Here is a 7,286-nt window from a genome sequence, read left to right on the forward strand (position 1 = left end):
TTGGGCAAGTAATACCATTGTCATCTCTACCACAAAGTCACAAATCGGTCTCTGGACCTGTTAGTCGGTCTCACCGTTAAGGGTAAGGCATTGATTGATCTGCTGCGAAGTATCAGAGCCGTGTGTAGTCTCAAGCAAACAGATCGCCCTACAGTGTTTGTTGACGGAATCTGCGTCTTAAAGCCCACAGGTGTCCGAGATAATACTCTGAATCATTCCCAGCGTCGCCGTGCCCAGCGGATGGCGCGCGCTGGACTTGCTGGCACGCCATGCCGCAGCTCCGCAGTGTCGGAGGATTGCTTTCACGGAAACCAATTTTGATGTAATAATAGTATAATGGTTTGCTCGAGGTAGCTTACACGCAACACCAACTTGTACACCATATAATTTTCTTACACAACAGCGCTCAGTCCATACGATTTTGAAACCCATTATGAGAAGAAAAAAAAAGATTTTGAGCCCGAGTTTCGCTCGGACAGTCGATATAGAGGCTTATTCGTTTTAGTGCCAATCCATATAGATTGGACCGAATTAGATAAGTTTAAAGTCATATCAAATCAAAAGTTCTTATTAAAAATTTTCAATCCCTTCGAGCCTATATGGGATATGCGAAAAGGTCTATATTTGAGGAGATTAGATATGTTTAAATCCATATCAAATTAAAATATATACTCCATATAGTACATCAATAACCGAAAAGGCTCTAGCTGGATGATTTTCCAAACGAGAACCGAGTGCCAAGCGTTGTCGTGGTCGTGGAATCACGCAGCGGGAGTGACGAGGTGTGCACGCGAGCCTCGCCAAGGGCCCAAGACGCAACGCTACGCTACGCTACGCTACTTCTGCCAAGGCCAATGATCGAGACATCGGCTCCATCCCTTGGGAAATGCCAAAAAAAAAAAATCTTCTGCCAATGGATTTGGATTGAATTCGTGTGGAACTGAATTCAGATTGGACTACTTATCATATTTTAATCTGAATATGTATCCATACATAAATATTGCCACATACAAAATATAAAATTAGCATCACGAATTTGGATTCGCATTCGAATATTTATTTGGTTTTGAAGATTACATGTATATTTGATTATCGGTAGTTTTATAGTAGGAACAAAATCAATATCTATACGACTTATATAAAAAAAGTTTAAAAATAATATCCTCAATTTTATCCTAGGTCCATATAACCTCCTAAACTATGGGTTGGTTCGGTTTCTTTCCCTCAACTATTTCAGTTGCTGTACTTTACCCCTCAACGAGATTTTCCTTTTTTATCCACATACAAGTTGTTTTCTAATTTTAAATTTTATGGACATAAACGATACTTGGAGATAGTATTTTCAAATTAAAAATATATAACATATTAACATCTATAGATAAAGACAACTCCAAAAATAATATATATATATATATATATATTAATAATTGTTTCAGAAATGAAATATATAAATAAATAATAAATGTATTCTTTGCGGTGATAATTAGGGGTACCCGAATTATTCCTCTCGAAAGACGTACTCAGGAGAAGTTAAGACATAACCTCCAAAGGGAATCAGCCGAGACAACTCCTGACCCGAGGCCTCTCCCCAAGGGTCTCCTACCTCAGTCAAATCTCTGACTCGCTCGAAGCCACCACCACTCCGTCCATCTCGCCTGAGCTGATCCCAGGCAGATAGGACAAAGGCGCCCGAAGGCTAGCGGGGAACACTCACGCAGCGGCACGGGAGCATAGTACCTAACAAGACAGCGATCATGTCCAGGCGCAACAGCATGATTATGCCCCCGCTGCTGTACACGCACGCCGTCTGTCATCCCCCGATGGGACATTTAATACGACAATAGAAGCAGCCGGCCCTCGGGCGCAAAAACTACGCCTCGCCCGACGCTGAGTTCGGACTCAGGTGATTTCTCTACCTCGTCCGAGGTCGGCTTCGGCTACCTGCCCCGCCGTGAATCCCGCGGGCGGCCACTCCGCCAACTGTGGCACACGTCAGGGGTGGCTCAACCAGCGCCTCGGGAAGACTTCCGCCTCGCCCGAGCTGGGCTTTGACCCCGATAATCGCAGCAAAAGAATCACGACGTCATCCCGCACAAGGACGGTGACGCACCTCGTGAACAGGTTGTTACCCATACCAAAGTGCTGTTACAACAACTACGGTATGGGCACCCCTTCCCCTGAAGGCTCGGACTTACGGCCAACCCCTCGGCCTCGACCTCGGCTCTCAGCAGGAAATCAGCGAGCGCAAGTCAACAACATAGTGCATCGTCATGTCTCTCACAGGACATCAAGACATCTCCCTTGGGAATACGACGGCCCCAGGCTTCACCAATATACATCTCCTAGGTGTATAAATAGGGCAGTGGTAGTTCTTCCAAGGGCAGGCGAACACTTAGTAGTTTACACCAAGTCTTTTGATATTCGCACTTGGCTCAATCAGTTCTAGGGACTTGGGGACTTCCCCTCTCCCGCTGTGCTTGTAATTTCTACTGCGAGCACCGCGGTGCGAGTAATATAAGCCTCATCCCTCCTCTGCTGGAAGTAGGGCTTTGCATTTCCCGAACCAAGACAAACTGCTTCTGTCAACTCGCACACAATCTAGATTCTGGGCACGTGGCATTATTTACTAGTTGGTTAGGACCCTTAGTCCAAACACCGACACGTACATATGAATGTTTTCAATACATATAAATATTTATCTACAAATAAATAAATCATAATATATAAATGAACCAAAGTAAACTTAATAAGATTAATTATATTACTAGGTATGTGCCCGTGCGTTGCCACGAGGCGGAGGACATGGAGAGGGCGCCTAGACTGCAAATATAATTATTGTTTATTACTTTTAAACACCAAACACTAAAGTATATGGGGTCTTGTGGTTAGCCCCAAATTTCTAAAGTAGAAGGGTGTGAGTTTGAGTGCTCACTTTGCACTATTTTTTGTTGGTGCTTAGCGTGGGGAGGGTGGAGCATGGTAGCACTGCCGGATGATGTAGCCTTTGCTACTGTATTGGAGGCATCAGCGTGTATGTCGGCATGGGTTATAGGAGCAAGCATGCATGCCTCCGTCGTGAAGACAGGGTTCTTATACAGTGATGGCGTTGCTAGCTCGCTAATCACCATGTATTCCAAATATAGCTGCTTGGACGATGCACACCGAGCATTTGTGGGGGCAAAAGATCATCTGCATATAATGTCCAGGACGGCTATGATAACTGCACTGCAGCAGCATGGACATGGCATGCAGGCAATTGATGTATTTGAGAATACGAGAGAATGGCATTCCTCCGGACCACATCACATTTGTGAGTGTTCTCTCTTGCTGTAGCCACAGCGGACTTGTTGAGCAAGGACACAGGTACTTCGATTCGACGACTCGAGTTCATAAGATCACACCACAAAATGAGCACTATGCGTGCATTGTTGACAACTTGACATGTTTGGGCGAGTAGGCCTTCTAACTGAGGCAAAACAATTCATTCACCAGATGGGACCTAAGCCAGATGCATCAGTCCTTGGGGCACTCCTTTGGGCTTGCATGAACTGCAGGGAACTTGAGATGGGTAAGGAGGTTGCCAAGAAGCTTTTTTGTGATTGAGCCAGGTAATACCGGGAACTATGTCCAGCTTGCTAATATCTATGCGTCACATGGAAGATTGGAGGAGGCAAAGGAGGTGCGAAGGTGGATGATGTTTCAGGAGTTAAGGAAGGAAAAACAATGCAGTTTAATCAACAATTGAGAACCAAATATGTACCTTATGGATACTTCAGCAAAGGTGAGGTTTCTATTGTCTCAAGGATGGTACCTACACTTGTCAAACATAAAAGCTCGCTACCTATTTTATTTAGACACAATTAAGGTAATAAGGCCTACTGGAGTTTCTGCATACTCAAGGGTTCATGGGTATCCCAGGATCCCAGCAGTGGAATCTACAAGGTATGGCTCATTCGAACCATATGTGGAGAAGTTTAATTCCTTATTAGTGAGAGCGAAGATAGAAAACAGTTGTATAGTGTTTCAAAGGCGTTGTCTACGCATGTCTAGTCGTCCAGGTATCTCCAGCTCGCCATGGGAAACAGTGATTCCTTGTTTCCTAGGCGTCCAGGCAGACTCAACACTCGCTTGAACATGAATTGTCTTCTCTGTCCAATGTACCAGATATGCCCTGAACAACAAATCCACGAACCAGTTAGAGGATATATCAAATGGACCCAAGGGGATGAATGGATGTCAATATACATTCAGAGTTCCTATTAGTTGAAAAATGAAAGGCCTAGCTGCTAAAGGATTTGATGTTTTAATTTTCCATTCAGACAATTTTACTGTGGGACTGACCAGAAAGCAAAAGCTCTAAGATCTTAAAATGTTAGCGGCTCATGCAACTAAGCTAACTAATGCAACACGTCTAGATCTAGGTGGTTGTTATCATGACCACACAACAATAGAGTAAAAAAGATTATTACCATTAACACCAAAAAAGATATGCTGGTTTTGTCTGTGATGCCACCAAAGAAGTGTACCAACTACAGCAGCAAAAAAGCTATTGTACCAATAATTACACCAAAGAAGTGTAGCTATGTGATGGCTCTTTGCAATGCCTTGTTGTGGCTGAGCTGAGGAAAAGGAAACATATGTGAGTGCCACCCCGAAAAAAAGACAGTTATTTCCAGCCGTGCTGTATAAACAAACAATAAAATCAAAGTGTGACTATGCAAACAACAATCCTGGCATAGCGTATAGTGTCCAGGCAGAAATCATTTCAGCCATGAAAAGGAGTAAAATTAAATTACTTGCATAAAGGTTCATGTAGAAATCTTAGATGTTCCAGGATCCCGACACTTCTCAAAGGCGGTTTCGTGAGCACCCTGCAACAATGTGCTTGTATCATCTATGGGCACCTAAGCCTTTCCTGAACTTAGTGGCATGTATGTTTATCAATGGTGGCCAGATGAAGTAAACTCAACCCATGTGACCCATCCAATACAGCCCAATCCACCCCATGAAGCAAACATGTTGTTGACTCATCTAACCCACCGAATTTGCACCGGGAACCAATTAATTAGCCCCAACAAACTAACATGTCTAGTTGGAACGAATTGATATATAAGCAGGATTATGTTTCCTGTAAGAACCGCAAATAGAAAGCAAAGGACCAGGAAATGATTTGGGCATCGAGATCTCTTGTGTTATGGTCACTTAGAGGAGCAAATCCCATCTACCACGTGAGCAAGATAACAAAGAAATCCCATAAGGTGATGTCTAGGTACACGCATGTGCGCGTTTCTACAGGATGCTAGTGAAGCATTCCGTCAAACACCCACCGCATGCAAGTAACTCGTCTCAACTAAGAACAGAAATGCACATATGCCATCCAACTCTACCTCATCACCATGACGCATACACACACTCTCCACTGCGGAAATTTCACGGCGACCAGAACAATGTATTTTCCCAGCATACATAAATGATATACATCTACTCTTTCTTCTCAGTCGGAGCAACTGGAATACAGAAAACTTGCCCTTAACGACGGCATATGGCATCACCGGGAGGAGAGCGCGGAGGCCCTGATGGTGCAAGCCCCATTAGACGAGTACCACCACCATGCCAGGAGGAGAGCGCGGAAGCCCCGACAGTGAGCGTGGCGGTCTCCTTGCACCACAGGCCCGCGATAGCGTCGCTGCGAACGAGATTCGTGCGAGCGGGACGGTGGAGGAAGGAGGGCGAGGCCGTGGATGGGGCGGCGGCTGTCACGGTGGGGCATCGCGTGCGGGACCGGGAAGGAGGAGGGGCGCCGGGGCGAGGGCATGGAAGCAGACGTGGATGGATACAGAGGCAGGGGCGGGGCGGGCGGACCGTGGGCAGGGGAGGCGAGGCGAGGTGAGGTGTTGGTGGCCGATTGACTCACGCTCACGCATCTGCGGGTGGAGGCGGGTGTCTTTGTGGGGCCAGCGTGCCAGTGAGATGGGCGGGGGCATGGCCGCGCCAGGCGCCCACGGTCCATTCTTAATTAGTAGTATATATAGGATATTTAATTATTAGCCTTTATATATCACTACTTATAATATTAAAATTATCTTACATATAAGTTTATAATAGTATTAAATTGTCATAAATGTAGGTTTTAAAATTATCAAAAATTAAATTAAATATTTATGATTAGCCATATTATCCATATAAATGTCTAACTTTTAAATAGTTTAAATGAGTTATATTAAACAAAATATTATTTATTTACATTGTTAATTTGTCATAAATGTAAGTTTTAGATGCTGCTATGTTCTCTACTGAGGTTGTCTCTAGCAGCTCTCCTATCTCATTCCTTATTTTAAACTTTCCTTGCAAACAATGTCATATATATTGTCGTGTTCCCTAATTTACTGTTCCCTAATTTACACGTTTCACCGAAGAGACAACATGATATAGTTAATATTAGATATTTCATATTTTTTTAATATAGATATAGAACCAGATGGAAAAGAATAGTAAAAATGAATCTGAATACAGATATCCACATCCATCATTGCAATGTTCTATCGGGAGTTGTTACACCTTCCATAGTCCACAAATGGTATTAATCTAATCGCCCTAGGCCTTTCTTCGGAATGCAACGAGGACGTCGCAGTCTATGCACAGGGTGGTGCACCGATGCGGCTGCTCCACCCAATCGGGGGAGCTTTCGTGACACTTAGGGCTAGTTTGGCAGTCAGTGGTTATTTTACTAGTGGGAGAAAACTTCGGCACAAAAAATTACCATACATTCATTTTTGGTGGGTACAAGCCGTGTAGGAGAAATTACCCTATGGCTGTTTGGAAACAGGTGGGAATGTCTCATCCCATGCAAACTCCAACGGTCTAGTTTGATATGCAAGAATTGTAAAAAATAGTCACCATGGTTACTGTGCACAAAATCTTTAGAACTTTGGCTAAATCATACAAAACATAAATGCTTGGAATACAACAATAGATAAAATGGTCTCATAAAGCATGTATTTGGTTTACAGGATAAACATAGTTTCTAATTGCTGCTTTATTTTCAAACCATGTATCTAGTCTTCAAGATACACATAGTTTGCAAGGTACACGTAGTTTGCATGTGGCACATGCTATTGCATCCAATTGCTGCAAGATATACATAGTTTGCAAGATAGACATAGTTTCAAATTGGTGCAAGATACACATAGTTTGCAAAATAGACATAGTTTCCAATTGCTACAAGATACACACTTCGCAAGAAAAACCATGTATTGCATCCACTGAGTACTCTGCATGTAATAAAA

The 7,286-nt window shown here is 43.6% G+C and overlaps 1 long non-coding RNA gene across 1 annotated transcript; it reads right to left on the reverse strand.

Annotated features, from left to right (window-relative positions):
* Positions 1 to 3,768: 3,768 nt before the first annotated feature.
* Positions 3,769 to 5,898, reverse strand: LOC103627142 (uncharacterized). Its single transcript, XR_002262039.3, has 2 exons — positions 4,470 to 5,898; positions 3,769 to 4,171 (listed from the first exon to the last, which is right to left on the reverse strand). It is a non-coding gene; the product is annotated as an uncharacterized lncRNA (long non-coding RNA).
* Between the last annotated feature and the right edge of the window lie 1,388 nt (positions 5,899 to 7,286).

The sequence above is a fragment of the Zea mays genome, chromosome 5 (assembly GCF_902167145.1).
Source record: "Zea mays cultivar B73 chromosome 5, Zm-B73-REFERENCE-NAM-5.0, whole genome shotgun sequence".
In the NCBI taxonomy this organism is placed as follows: domain Eukaryota; kingdom Viridiplantae; phylum Streptophyta; class Magnoliopsida; order Poales; family Poaceae; genus Zea; species Zea mays.